Here is a 16,065-nt window from a genome sequence, read left to right on the forward strand (position 1 = left end):
AGTGGTTGGCCTGCTCCAGCATGACTATTAAAGAAAAGACAGGACTTAAACCACCTGAGGGGCTGCAGGTGATAGCTGTCCAGGACTCTAAACTACCAAAGACATTTCTTTCTGGCCTTATTTCCTAGTCCAGTGTACACTACTTGAAACCAGAGGCCATTTCCTATTCCTATGCGTTTCCCCTCTGTGGTTTCAAGTACAGTGACTTAGTAAGTTCCTCCTAGAAATTCACCTTGACATTCATTCATTTGTTGTTTTTTCTCTCCTTCCTTCTTTCCTCTTTCCATTTCTCCCCTTCCTACTCAGCTCCTTCCTTCCTTCCCCAGACATTTATGAACTACCTATCACAAACCCATGTAATAATCCCACAAGCTAAGTGTTAAGTCCTAGCCCCAACTTTTTGGCAAATACGTGTACTGATAATCTGAGAATAAAAGTAGCTTTAGTAAAGCCACATGGCGAGTTGATATTACTACATGGGTTAGAGCAATCACTGAGTGTTAGTAGCTGTGTTATTAGGATCTAGATCTGTTATAACTATTTCCAAACCTGAACATTACTGGTTTGTGATAGGTAGTGGCTTGAGACTGTTGCTTCATTTGATTATTTTCCTTATTCCACATTGGCGCACATTGGAAGCAGCAGTCGATGCTCACTGGAGTATAGCAATTGTTGTATGTAGCTGTGTGGCTACAGGTACTGACTCAAACCCTCATCAAGTATTCCCTCTGAAGGGATTTTATAGACATGGCTAAAACCTACATCAGTTGGCGAGCATAAAAGGGCTCATCCTCACTAACATGTTGGGCCGAGTTCCATTGGTTGGTGGCCTTACGAACAGAAAGAGAGGCTTAGGAAAGAGCAGCAGTCTCAAGGCTGTCACTGCTGCAACTACTTCAGACTGAATTTCTTCGAACTGAAGATTTCTGGCTCGCTACGTCCCCCAAGTCATGTGAACCTACTCCTTACATTGTGCACATTAGTGCCCACGGGAAGCCCAAAAGTATTACTACTAGTATTCCAGTTTTTAAGTGCATTGATTTATTCAAACAAAGCATGTTTACCTGAGCCTCTGAACAGTGGATTGTGCAGACAAATTCTCTCATTAGTGTACTCCCCTCAGAGTTGTTGCTATTGTGGAGAGGTGTCATCGAGTCAGCTCCGACCCCTCGCAGCCTTGTGCACAACCGAATGAAACACAGCCCCTGGCTTGTCCCGGTGCCTCACAAGCAGACCCAATCAAAACAGTGGCTTCCAAGAGGAGCTGCTGAGTCAGATCTATTCATGACAGACAGGTCCACTCAGAACATTATTTTGTGACTTCAAAGGGATAGATTTTCTTGAAGAATGACACTCTCAAGAACTCAATGAGAAGAAGTTTATAAAGAAATTTCAGAACTGCCTTAGTCAGAAAAAGGGCAGGAAAGTTGCACGGTGGTATTTAAAAAAAATCATCTTATTGGGGGGCTCGTACAGCTCTTATCACAAGGCATGCATACATACATACATTGTGCCAAGGATATTTGTACATGTTTCCATCCTTTTTATTTCTTTAAGAACATTTTTCCACTTATCATTCTGGTTCAGTTGAACATAGACCAGGCATGTGAATAGGCTTATCATATTACAGAGTGAATTTGGAAAGAGCATTATGCAGATGTAGTTTGGGAACACCTAACACCTTGTTATTTAGTTTCCCTTTTGACCCATTTTAGAATTGCTCTAGTTTTTTTAGTTTCTTTTCAACTGGGGCTTTTCTCTGTTTTATTTGGTTAGTAATTTGACTCTGTCTTTTGTTTCTGGATGTTTTCTGGAATATAAACTCTAGGATGAATGAATTTATAGAGATAGTAACTGGAATAATGGTTCATGCAGGGTTCGGCAGGGGTGAGAGTTCATCAGGAGTGGTTAGCCACGACTACAAGACAGAAGAAACTGTTTTAGTGATGGTGGTAATGATTGTACAACTCTTCTTGATATGCCTGAACCATTGAATTATATGATATTTGGTTTATGTCCTCATACAGTTGTTTAAATAAAAATGTTTAAAAGCAACCCCTTGAGCATGTGCATTCTGCCTTTTTGACACAGAACAAATTGAAGCATGTAGAATTGGGGGGCGGGGTGGGAGGGTGAGAGCTTGGACACACCTACTTAAAAATTATCTGGTTCTAAACAGTTTCAAATGTTGATATTTTTGTTTGATAAAAGTTTCTATGATTTTGTAGCAGAACTTTTTAACTCACCCTTGTATCTGCTGTTGTTTTTATTCCTCTGGAGACCCCCAAGGCACATCTAACAATTAATTAGATAAGCTATTGCACACAACAGTGTTTCGTGAATCATATCAAACTCTCAAATTAGAATAGTGTCTGAACTAGATTTATATATAGCACATAGTAGCTCTATTTTTAAACGAGGACAACCAGAGTAGCGTTTAAGAAGTAAGTGTGACATGGAAAACAAATGAGGGGGTAGATTGTTCAGGAAGTGACTTTTAAAAAAATAGAGGGCTGAAATAACTAGAGGGTATTTGTATGATAACTATCCGGAGGGTGGGAGAGTATTAAAAAGCTAAAGATATTTCATGAAAATATAACAAACACGAAGACAAAACTACCTGGTATTCTTGAGTCTTTCATTTGAAATTAGCACTTGCCCATATGAAAAGTGTGTATTGTTTAGATTTTAATCTTTCAGATTTATAAAGTAAGTCCAGTCCAATATTTTCTTGGGACATATTCTTACCAAATATGAAGACATGTAAATGGAAAAATAGCAGAAATATAAGGAATCTGCCTCACAGTAGAATATCAGTTTCATTATCGGTCCTGAAGTCATCTTAAGCAATTCATAGGAATCACTTTTTATTGTGTGTTGTGCATAATAAATCTCAAGTTCTGAATGAAAGAGTTTGATGAAACGGAAATCAAGAAAGCCCGAAACTGGGAGACTGCTCTGTGGTACTCCCTGCTTGTGTGCTTTAGGACACCACATCGCAGTGTGGGTCTTTCTGGAAGGCAAATACTTTCCTAGTTACATGCTGTCTTTTTAGCTTCCCCGGGAGTGGAGTTGGTATTGACCGACCTTGACCTTCCCTGGCAGAGTCAGACAGAGTTGGATACAGTCTTCCAGGCAGTCCTCCCTGGAGGGGCAGCTCTTGAGGTCATTTCCCCACGGAACCCCCAGGCGAGTTTGAATTCCCAAGCTTTGCGTTAACAGTCAAGTGCTGGACCAGCGTGACACCAACAACCCCGAATCTGAGTACGGACTCATCGTCCTGCCACTGAAAGTCAGGTAGGGAGTCGAAGCATGTGATGCTCATTTGTAAGATTTCCTAATAAACATATCTGATTCTCTGAGAGAAAAGGATGAGCGTTACAAACAGTAAACTCTTAACAAGGGAAGTACGTGCTCCTCAGGAAACTCAGCAATATCAGGTAGCAGTTTCAAACCACTGACATGCATAACTGTAAAACGGACACACATTTTACAGTCTCAAAAAAATCATGTTTTTCAAAATATTGGAGTGGTTTATTTTTCATCACTATTTACACAATCAATTCATTAAAATACCATCGGGAACCCAGACCATTATTATCATGCTCAACTGCGTGGTGTTTTAACGCATTGCTTGTGTAAATCATGGTGAAAGAACACAACCCCTTTCATCGGTATTTTGGGATGATGTGCAAATCTCTTTGCAGAAACAGACCAGAATTAGCAAAGCAAAGTTTCTCCGATCTTAAGCAGCTACCAGAACACAAAGCTACTTTTCTACCAAGAAAGAGGGGAAAATGAGACCTATACATTTATAACTATTGAAACAAAATTATAACCCAAGGTCAGAGAAAAAGGTTTAGCTCATGTACTACTGAGTATTGCTTAGAAAAGAGAAAAAGAATTAGTGATATGGAATGTCATTAAAAATTATTGTCAACATTTCAACCACTACACTATTCATTGCGCCCTGCTACAGAAAACCGCCATTTTCCGGCAGTTTGTCCCACGGTGGTGGCGTGTGTGTTGTGCTGCGGGGCTATGGCAGTTGTATTTCAAGTGCCACAGTGATGGCACCCAAAGTGCTGGAAGCAGAACACTGTCAGAGTTTATGCCGGAGGATCGGCCCTGCAAGTCCGAGTGCATCACAGTGGGACTGAGGGTGAGCTTATGTCTTAGGCTAGGTTCTCTAGAAGATACAAAGCAGTGGCATGGGTACATGCGTGGATGGATGGATAGATGGATGGATGGATGGGTGAGTGCGTGCATGATAAAGAGCACACACCATGGAGTTGATACCAATCATGGTGCCCCTATTGGACAAAGTGGGACTGCCTCTTGTCTCCTCCGATGCTGTACATCTTTTTATTCCTCTTTTTGAAAAATGGATCGATTAGGTCTTGGTGGGGTGGGGGCTACATTTCTATTTTCAACTCTGAGTCCAAGAGTTCAAACCACTCACCCCTCCCCTCCCCTGGCATCTCTTTTCACTTGTACAGGGTTTCGATGATTGGCATAGAAAGGAGGTTTGGTCTGGTCCACCTTTACTCCCAAGTCCACACTTGTCAGCTTTCTAGTCTGTTCGTTCACATGCCCACCGTTTTCTTCCCTCCCTCAGAACTTCCAAAGTCTATTTCCTTGGATTCTTTTGCTGTGCCAGTCATCGTGTTTATTTTCTAGTAATAGTCTCATACGAATCTGTCCTTTGTTGATTGACTAACTGCACTCAGAGTCAAACTGCCCTTTGTGGTTTCCAAGGATTTAAATTAACTCTTTACAGGAGCAGAAAGCTCATCTGCTTGCCCCACAGTGGCTGGTAGGTTTGAACTGCTGCCATTGCAGTAAGCAGCTTACCATGTAACCCAGTATGCTACATAAACTTCTCCCGAAGAAGTCAAATGACCAGGCTACATGACCGGCTGCTGGCTCATGGGGCTGCCCAACCTGATGAATGCCGGTATTTGCAGGTCACCTGGCAGTTGTTGGTTCCCGTCCCAGGAAGCCGATGTCAGATGATGTTGAAGCAGATGCAAGACTGAGAGACAGAGATCTATGCCCAGACATTTATATGTGGAGGGGCTTTATAGTTGATGGGAAAACATTCCTTTAACCTTTAAATTCCACCCCCCCATACCACCCCCCACCCTCAATATTTTGAAACCCTCTGGTATATTGGATGCAGACCACGCACCCGAAGAATCTCCTCTCACGTCAGATGACCACATGAGGGTAATTCATAATACTGAGAAGCATGGCCTAGTCTAGTTGACATCTAACATTAACATCATCGCAGACGATATTGCCAACCATTTTTTTCTTCAGTCAATTTATACATCATATGAGATAGACGCAAGAAAGCCATGAGGGGAATTAGCCTGGGCAGTAATCATGTCCTTAGAGAGACACTGCCTTGACTCTGCATTATTGCAGGTAGTCTAAAAACGTAGCCTATTGCTTCTTGAAATTATGTCTAAGAGCCTCCCTAATGTTCTGGGCTTGAATTTGAAAGCTTCGCTCATCAAGATTTTCAGACACATTATATTTGCTTTTACAAATTAGGAGCTCCAACCACAGATGCAAGTATACATTGCCATGTGTGGAATTAATGCTTCAGACAGCTTATGAATATGTATTTTGGTGGCGCTTCTGCTCCATAAGTCTGAAAAGCAGTGGGAAGTGGGTGGAACTGCGTGGAACTGCATATTGCTGTCAGAAAAGTGCAATTTTCAAAGAAAAAAATAAGGGGAAGAATTTTCATGGCAGACATGTGGCTTCAAAGACTTAAAATTTTCCCCGGAGGAGAGCTGATATTTGTCTATTTTAATGGTTAAAATTTGTGTTGACATTTTAAATCAACTTGGAAATGTTTGGAGGAGAGTCCTTTGTATTTAAATGTACATATGTATGCACAATGGTTTCCAGGGTGGCATACTTATTAATATGCAAGAAGAGTTAAGTGACATTTATTTCTGCAGTATGGTTATACTTGACTGAATTTCTCTGTCACTGGTATGTTTTCAGTGGATCCAGTTTAAAATTTAGAGAGGGATTTAGTGTTTCTCAAAGTCGCTGGGACTTGAGGATTTGTCATTGGTTTCCTCGGTCATGGTTGTTTTGGCAAAGAAAGGCTAAGTGAACGGTAGCGCGGTTGTAGTCACCTCAGTTTTATTACCCTCACACTCGGGTAACGTTTCGTGGCCAGATGGAGGAGGAGAAACCCAAAAGCCAAGCTGGATGTCTGGTCTAGTGGCACTTGCCCTTGCAGCAGTGACAGCGCCTGAGACAGAGACATGCAGGGTCTTCGTGCGCGGGCTGTGGTTCTTACACGTACTGTTTGGATTAGGGATTCTTGTGGTTAGTACAGCTAAGTGCTTGCTTATTTATTTCAACAGTTTTATTGGCAAGTAATTTGCATATAATATAACTCAATAGTTCAGTCATATCAAGGAGAATTGTACAACCACCCCCACATCAGCTTTAGAGCCTCCCCCGTATGGTTAAATTGCCTTTAAGATGAATTATGCAATCGCAGGTCAGTCTAGCGCTCCCTCCAGGTGCTCGTTTATTAGTTGCGTTTCTCAAAGTGTATGATTGTACCCCTTGGGCCTGGAACCACCCTGGAGGGGGTGGGGGTGGTATAAAAGCAGATGAACTGCATTTCACTCCAGGAGCCCTGGTGGTATAGTGGGTTACCTGTGGGGCTGCTAGCTACAAGGTTAGTTGTTCCAACCCACCAGCTGCTCGATGGGAGAAAGAAGAGACTTTCTACTCCTGTAAAGAGTTATGGTCTTGGAGACCCACATTTCTTCCCTGTCCTAGATGGTCACTGGAAGTCAGAATGGACTTCATGGCAGTGAGCTTTGGGGCACTTTATTCTGGATTATGGGTGTTAGTACAAAGGTTTTCAATGCCAGTGGCATTGAATAATTTTATTTCTGAAAAGGGACAGTAGGCCAAATAAGTTTGGAAACCTTTGTGTCAACTGAAAGGTTAGCAGTTCAAAGATTCAGATAGAACTAGAAATGCCTTTCCAGTGAGAGGTCTCGTGATCTGCAGCAGGCTGTTGCCCCGTCGATCCCATTGGACCCTGAAGTACGTGGGATAGTCCTGAATAAGTATTGCAGAGGGTCCTCTGGGATAGAAGTTTGGAGTTTTGCCAGGAAACCTGGCCATTTAGTGACAATGCTGCTGGAAGGGTGTGACTAGAGCAGGTCCAATCATATTTATGTTTACATATTCCAGAGGTTCATAACAATGTAATTCGCAGAGTTAAGCTATTGCTTCCATAGTGCATGTCAAACATAAAGTGGAAGCAATGGTATTAATATCATCCCTACAACTTAATTTTATTGCATTAGATTTATTGCAGTTATGGTGGAAAGACGTTCAATTCATTCTTTATAGGAAATTTGTTTCCAAACTGCAGTGATGTCTTCCCTAGAGGATCTACTCATACAGATGTGCCTTTTCTGAACATCGTGCCCACGAGGGTCTCCCCAACCCCCCACTATTACTGAAAGGAATAAAAAACTGACTATCGCTTTTGATTTATAGTTAGAATTTGTGTAAATTGTAACATTTGGTACATATGATTGACCTGATTAAGGGTCAAGAGGTTTTCAGGATAAAATATTTTCCCATCAGTTAGTTCAAGCCATTATGTCTTAATGGCCGCTCCCATTAAACCTTTGACTTTAGATTAAGTGAATATTTTGTTTGGTAGCTGTATGAAGAATCAATTCTTGTAAAATGTCAGTTATCTTTAAAACAACAACAACCAGCAAGCCAACAAAAAACAAGCTATTCTCTGGACTCTTCTTACCTCTTAGCCCCATTTCCAAGGGAACTCAAAATTGTCTTCACTAGTCTCTAATTCTCATGTAACCATTCCTTAAATTTATTTAATGCGACTTCAACTGAATTCCCATACGGGTTAACAGTGACCTCCAAATTGTTATGTCCACTGGGCAATGTTTGATCTGCATTTGACTTGGCTTGCCCTGGAATTTGAGAGCTAGTGAATACTCCCTAATGCCCATGACTCACTTGTTTCTCCCCTATTCCACGTCTTCAAGTGTCGGAGCCTTCCTTCTCCATGTGTGCTCTCCCTGGGGGAGCTCATGCCAGGAAGTTGCCAGGTCCTGCCAAGGTGGTTCCGACACAGTGAACCTGGTGCGTAAAGAATGAAACACTGCCCTGTCCTGTGTCCTTCTCACAATACGATGTCCTTCTCCCGGGACTCTCCTGACAACATGTGCAAAATATTTACATTAAATACCATTGATAGCCTTATTACCAACCAATATGTCACTCACCTAGAATACTCACTCATTCATTTTCCTGTTTTAGAAGTTACAAGAATTTCTGGTTACACATCTAAAAATTGCAATAGAAAAAAATGTCACAGTCTCTAAAAAAAGAAAAATTAATCTGTAAGGTGATACATACAGGAAGATAAGAGTTTAAACAATTTTGATTTGTTATCGTTTAAAAAATTCATTCTAATTTTTATATTCAGGAGTTGGGGAATTTAACTTAAGGGAGACAAACAAGAATCACTCAATTCAGGAAAGCACATCACATGCAAGTAAATGACTTTGATGGGAACTTGTTGATTGCTCTTTCATATTTAAAGTTATTTACCTAACAAACTAATTCATGCTAACATAATATACCATGCAATTGTGCTGGGAGGTTTCATTTAGCAAGACAAATCATTTGCTTATTTAGAAGAGTGTTATCAATATGCCTATCACTGGTATTTATGTGTCAATAGATGACAGAAGCACTTAACATTTGTCGTTAAGAAAGAAACACGTAGATATGAACGGCTGAAACATTTTGAATTGTTTTAGTAAACCATGTTTATTTTTCTTGTCCAACTTTTAAAACTTCCTCCTTTTGCCCAACTCGAGATAAATGGCTAACAGAGGAGCTTTTAAGCAAGTTGGATTTTATAATTAAAATGTGCATTCACAGCATACTTCATGTATTTTGGGACCTAAAAAAGCCCAGTTTTCATGAATTATGAGCATCATAGAATGTTTTCATATGTATAGGAAAATAAGAACACTCTGTGTTCCATAAGTGATTTAAACGACTGCTATAATAGCAGATTATAGTGTTATTAAATATTTCTTGGTCAGCCATCTCAGACTGATTTGTCTCATTCTTAGAGTTAACATAATTTTCAATCATCACTAAGTTAAACAAGTGTGTCTGTATGCTGAAGAAAATACAAATTTTAAGCAGAGATTCTAGGAGTGTTTCTTACAAGATATATGAAAATTTGTTGAGAATAGAATTGAAGAAGATGAATTATTGAATACACATTCTTGTAAAAGCAAGGTCGCAACACAGAGGAAGAGAAACCTTTTCTAATTGTTATTCCTATATGTCAATTCAGTAACAATGCTTATTGTAAAATATAAGTATATTAGTCAATATAATTATAAAATATAAATCATATTAAATATGTAAACACAGAAAAAGAACCATATATATATATATATATATATATACACCACATTGAATGAAGGGGGTAGTGCAGAGTGGAGACCCAAGGCCCAAGTGTCGGCCAATGGAGATCCCCTCATAGAGGGGTTTAGGAGAGAAGATGGGTCAGTCAGGGTGCAAGGTAGTACCGACGAAGAGCACAGCTTTCCCCCAGATCCTGGATGCTTCCTCCCCCCAACTACCATGATCCGAATTCTACCTTGCAGGGCAGGATAGGGCAGAGGTTGTACACTGGTACATATGAGGGCTGGAGGCACAGGGAATCCAGGGTGGATGATACCTTCAGGACCAAGGGTGTGAGGGGCGATGCTGGGAGAGTGGAGGGTGAATGGGTTGGAAAGGGGGAACTGATTACAGGGATCCATATGTGACCTCCTCCCTGGGAGAGGGACGGCAGAGAAGGGGGGGAAGGGAGACTCCAAATAGAGCAAGATATGACAAAATAACGATGTATAAATTACCAAGGGCACATGAGGGAGGGGGGAGCGGGGAGGGAGGGGGAAAAAAAGAGGACCTGATGCAAAGGGCTTAAGTGGAGAGCAAATGCTTTGAGAATGATTGGGGCCGGGAATGTATGGATGTGCTTTATACAATTGATGTATGTATATGTATGGATTGTGATAAGAGTTGTATGAGTCCCTAATAAAATGTAAAAAAAGCAAAGGGAAAAAAAAAGAAAGAAAGAAAAGAAAATGATTAGGGCAAAGAATGTACAGATGTGCTTTATACAATTGATGTATGTATATGTATGGACTGTGATAAGAATTGTATGAGCCCCTAATAAAACGTTTAAAACAAACAAAAAAATAGTAAATGGTTTTGGGTGATATTTGCTGGATTCCTATAGGTAGTTTTAGAATATCATCAAATTGAAAGTAAAGTTGGTTTGATGAGCTTTTAATACGTTTGCTTACTAAATAGTTGATATTGATTTTCCTTGGGCATTCATGAAAATGGGTGTGCAGCAGTCATGTTCCGGTGTGCAGGTATTTAAAGAATGACAAATTCACACACTTGAAGACAGACATGTCCCAGCTGGAATGGGAAGTGCTTAGTTTAGCAATATTGCAGACATGGAAAAACCACACTTGCAGATTATTGCCCTCAAGCTCACTGCCAGCCCTGTCAGTGGTGACTCCTGGTGACCCTCCTGTGGGTTTCTGAGGCTGTAGCTGTTTACTAGTTGTAGAAAGCCCCCCCTTTTTTTCCCTGTCGAGCTGCTAGTGGTTTTGAACTGTCTTGCATGTGGATCCCAGCCCACTTTGTAACTACTGTGCTACCATATTTTTGCAGTGCTAGTAAGTTATTAAGTAACTAAATATCACAAATCTCATTATTGATAGGCTTGTAGGGATATGCAACCTCACGCATTGCTGGTTATTATAAATTGGGAAAAATTATGAAGAGATAACTCCGAGCGCATTGGGAGAGTCACAATAGTGATCTAACCTTTCGTTCTACCATCTTGATATCTGTTTGAAAAAGAAAACAACCCCAAAATAAAGACAGTAGCGTACACATATTCAGAGTTAGCGCTCCTGATAGACTACTAAGTTTTCCATAATACAAAATGTTAGATCGAATCCTATTTTTATTTTTTGTATTTCTATTTTGAAGGTACAATATGGATTGAACAACTGTATGAGAAATGTAGATAATTCTACATTTATTCACATGGTGATTATAAATATATAAAAGTCTGTCTGTAGAAGTGGAGAAAGCAGTAAGCAGAAAATTAATTAGTAATTTATGGTAAGCTTAGCTGCCAAGTGAAAAATCTGTGGTTTAAACACATCTAGAGCTCCACGTAATAAAAGACCTGCTAATCTGGTCCCATGAAGATTAATCTAAAAAAACCGATGGGGCAGTTCTGCTGTCATATGTTGCCATGTATATCAGAATGGACATGATAGCAAAAAATACCAGCCTGTAGTAAAAGGGACACATTATATTTCCAGACATAGCCGTTTACTTTGTTCCTTGTTTGATTTCTGGTAGTAATGCGCCTATTTTAAAAAGGCATTCCACAGTGTTCAACAGTAATGTCCGCTGTTCTTGCTCGGTGCCTTAGCGTTGGTTCCAACTCAGGGCCAGCTTTGTGCAGCGAAACGACGCATTGCCTAGTTCTGCACCAGCCTCACAGTCGTTACCCAGGACACTACTGTTTGTTACTTCCTTGAAGGTCTATTGTACTGACCCTCTAGTTTACCAAGATTTATGACGCCCTCCTGGGACTTGCCCATCTGAACAACACTTCTAAAGTACACGAATTTCTCCATTCATGCTTCTAGGGAACATTTTTCTATAAATTTAAACTTCCTGGAAATCCATCATGCAGTTAATATTCTTCACCAACACCCTATTTCAGTTGTATATTATTCGATCCTCCTTATTCATTGTCCAGCTTTCCCAGACCCATGAAGCGATTGACAATCTCATGCCTTAGGCCAGCTGTATCTGAATCTTCAAAGTATTCTCTTTGCTTTTGAACATGGCCCTCCTTTTCCAAGAAAGATGTCCTTTACCAGGGCCTGGTGGCTCCTGCTAACATGTCCTCAGTGTGTGACATGCAGTCTTGTTAACTTTGCTCCTAAGGAGCACTCTGACCGTGCTTCCTCCAAGACAGACTTGTTTATCCTTTTGGCAGTCCACGGTACTTTATTCTATATTATAATTTATATGATAAATCATAGTGCTTTTTAATTCACAGAGTTAAAACTTGAAACTAGTCTAAGAGAACATGAAAGTCTGAGCCCCCCTTTATAACAGCAGTATGTTAACTTTGATTTACAAGTAGCATTTGGGTCTAAAGTGTCTGTTAATATTTCTGGATATTATGACAAGACCAACTTAATCACCCTTCGCAGCAGACATTTGCAAACTGCTAATAAACTTGATGTAAAATGGCCATGGTAAAAATCTGCTTGTGTTGGAAAGAACATTTGGATCTTAGTAAATTGAGAACACAGCCTATGAGTCAGCACTCACAGGCTGTGCTTAGATAAGGCACTTTCCTAGCTTGCATGCTTTCTTGTGTGTCCTCAATTCAAAACACACCTTGAATAAGGGTTTATTTCATAAAACAATTTAGTCGCATTCTCCATTACGGTGGGCAGACAGCAGCTGTGGGCAACGTGAAATCCACAACCTCCACAGAGTTGTATAGAGGAATTCTGGAAGCCAGCTGCTTTTTTCGAGACTTAAGAAATTTGTAAAACAAAAAGACCGAACTTGTGCTTGTTCCTGCCTATTTGAATCATAAATATGCACTGTTTGTGAACATGATTACTTTGAACCTGGCTCCTGTTTAATTGGGCAGACCCAACTGTGTTTTCATGTCCCAACTTCAGAAAGCGCCCCCTCCCCCAAAAGAGAGCTACGATAATCCTTACAGAATATGGCAGTTTACAAATATGACATATAGGTATCTTAGAGCAAACTGATTCTCAGTGGTGGCTTTTGCTTTCTTCCGCAGAACATATCTTACATTTACCTGAAGGGAAAAGAAAATGTGTACAGATTTGGGTTTCTTTGATGATTATGCTTTGGATGATTGTAAAATAATTTGCTACTTTATTTTTCCTATGGGCATGTTTTTCCTGCCTGCGTTTTCAAGATGCCTACCATCGACGAGCTATAGAATTGGATGTCATTGTAAGTGCAGTGCCATTCTCTCTTCTTCAGAAACACCTACCATTTAAATAAAATTACAGTGCTCTGGCAAGCAAAAAATAGTCTTTTGTTACTCTCGTATATTTGTGCATATTTTGCTTTATTTTAACCACAAGAACTTTCTCCAATTTTGGCAGCACTCATAATCTGAAGATTGTCATTTTTGTTTCATGATGCAAGAGTGAAAGCTCTAAAAAACCCTGATTTATAACTCTCCGTATCGCCATTGCATTCTCCTGGATATTTTTGAATGTGTTTTCTGATCAGATCATTTGTGATCCAGTGAACATTAGAATGTTTTTTAAAGCCATGTCCTCAAATTGGCCGCATTTTAACATTATTTTCCTAAAACCTTGAACTAGTTGAACTATTTTTTTCTTTCTAGTTTCCATCATTTACAAGTTCAAGTAATGTTAAGCGGTGGCCTTGAAAATGTGAACTATTAAATAAAAAAGTTCTCTTTGCTAAGAAAGCTCTATTAATAACATTTGGATGTAATGATTTATATATCAAAATAGATGTTTGATAGTATTACTAAGAAAGTGCTAATCCTAGCTGACTCTAAATTAATGGTTCTCAATCTACCTAACACCATGACCTTTCTCATGTTGTGGTTCCTCTCCCAACCATAAAATTATTTTTGTTGTTACTTCATAACTGTAATTTTGCTACTGGTATGAATCAGATGACCTGTGTGAAAGGGTCCTTCGACCCCCTAAAGGGTTGTGACCACAGGTTGAGAACTGCTGCTCTAAATTATAGTACGAACTATAGACTTTCTGACCTTATAAAAACTATTTGATTTTACTACTATTTCATGATGTAGTTTATGTTTGATATTAAACCTTTATCTATGTTTGACATTAAACCTCAGTTATTTCTTAACTTTACTGTAACATAAGCCAATAGAATTCATTATAGTATTAAATGGGACATACATTTTCACATTTTCTTAGTTCTAGATTTTTATATTAGAATCATGTTATATTTGTATTCTTATGGCTTTAAAAATTTTATATGTTGAATATACCTTCCTAACATATTTTTGGGAGTGGGGGCACCATGTTCTGACCTAACATGGTGGTGATATATCATTTCCCCTTAAGTCAAGCTTTCATTTTATGTAGCCTGATAGCATTTTGTACACCTCTATAATCTTTCTGGTGATTGTGATCACATAATGGATCGCATATTAATAATATCCACTTACCCCTTAAAATGCAGCATTCAATATGTCATTAGATTTAATTAAACAAGGTATACCTTTAGAATCACTCTATTCACAGTATTGTAGCCATAGATGACCATACTATGGAGGCGCTGCAGCTCAAGTGACCTCTGGTACTGCCACGTGGAAAACACATCCTCTAGTACATATATCCATATGATGGGATGTTACCTGGTAGTAAAAAATGAAGGAAGTTTGATATATGGTATAATATAGATGACTCTCAAAATAAGGATGTGAAGTGAAATAAACTGCTCAAAAGTATTTCATAGTATGCAACTCCATTCACAGAAAGTTCTAGAGAGTGAAAAATAGCTTATAGGGAAGAAAAGGAAATTGGTGATTTTCTGGAATTGGGTGCACAGGTTTGTAGTTGGGTATTTCCCACCCTCCCCCACCCCTCATGCAAGCTACAAGGAGCATGGAGTGGGATCATTTTCCTACTGCTATGTTCATTAGACTCTGATGTAACCCACATAGTATAGCGAGACACTTAAAGTTTATTGTGCCAGCCAGCCAGCCAGCCATTGATTCTGCTAACTTGTATGTGGTTCTGCAGAAATTTAGAAAAAGCTGGCAATAGCAGTAAAGCCATGTTAGGAGCCTTAAGGATAATTGAGATCATTAAGGTCCCTGAAAATGGCTACATTAAAAAAAAAAGTTTATTGTGCCAACCTGGCCGAAAAACACATGTGGGATTAATTGAAGGGTGGAGAGATAAATGGCTCGGTGAGCCTAGCCTTTGTAGTTCTAAGGTCGCTCGCTTTGTGATGGTCAGATCAGGGTGCAGCTGCCTTACCCAGTTCCCTGCTTTAGCTGGCAAGGCTCACTTCCTGCAAGACATCCCCAAGGAGAAGCCACATGGACCTACCCCAGTGCAGCCCTGGGTGCTGGAGCAGCCGTGTGGAGACCCCTGCCAACACTGAAATGCTTACACGCTCACTGACTCAGCTTTCCTCCTGCAGTCAGCCTCATTGCGTCTGTTTTGTGAGATGGAGGAGGACTTTGTGGATTGGTGTTGGACCTATGGGTTAATGTTGGACTTGTGGGCTTGGATAGCACTGGGTTGGAATATTTTCTTGATGGGCACTTAACCTTTATATAAAACTCTCATATACACGAGTTTCTGTGGATTTGTTTCTCTAAAGCACCCAGACTAACACATATAGTGTGTGCAGTTTCTTTTGAGAACTGACCGGTCTTAAGGAGGACAGCACATGATTTCCCAGTGACTACTTTTCTCCTCCTTATGTTGGAAGTATGAGTGGTGTTTGAAGAGCCTGGTAGAGCTGTAGAAGTAAAGTCATCAGAGTGTGGAGGTTTGATATCTCAACCTACTCCATGCTCAGTTTCCAGCAACTAATCAATTACTCTTTAAGTTTCCCCACAAATGCTGTGTCTGATACATGGCCATTTGATTCCAGTAAGTGGTGGCTCTCTGTGCCCGTCCAGCTGTCCCTCCAGTTTTTGAGGTAGCAGGCAGCCGTGTGACTTCAACTCTCTGAGAAATCGAAAATTAGCTCTTGTTTTCAGTTTTTGCCTTTTTATGTTGAGAGGGTGGGAGTGATGCATTACATGCTCATTATATGCCAAACTAGAAACTCACACCAGCCATACTGGGGGCTTTGAAAAGAGTTAATCTTCATAAG

The 16,065-nt window shown here is 40.0% G+C and overlaps 1 protein-coding gene and 1 non-coding gene across 4 annotated transcripts in view; both read left to right on the plus strand.

Moving 5' to 3' along the window:
* The window catches only part of PRKD1 (protein kinase D1), a 349,031-nt gene that overhangs the window by 112,134 nt on the left and 220,832 nt on the right, over positions 1 to 16,065 (plus strand). The gene's annotated exons all lie outside the window — the stretch shown is intronic.
* Positions 14,934 to 15,067, plus strand: LOC142427157 (small nucleolar RNA SNORA33). Its single transcript, XR_012779971.1, has one exon. It is a non-coding gene; the product is annotated as a small nucleolar RNA SNORA33 (small nucleolar RNA).

This window comes from Tenrec ecaudatus, chromosome 14 (genome assembly GCF_050624435.1).
Source record: "Tenrec ecaudatus isolate mTenEca1 chromosome 14, mTenEca1.hap1, whole genome shotgun sequence".
NCBI lineage: Eukaryota > Metazoa > Chordata > Mammalia > Afrosoricida > Tenrecidae > Tenrec > Tenrec ecaudatus.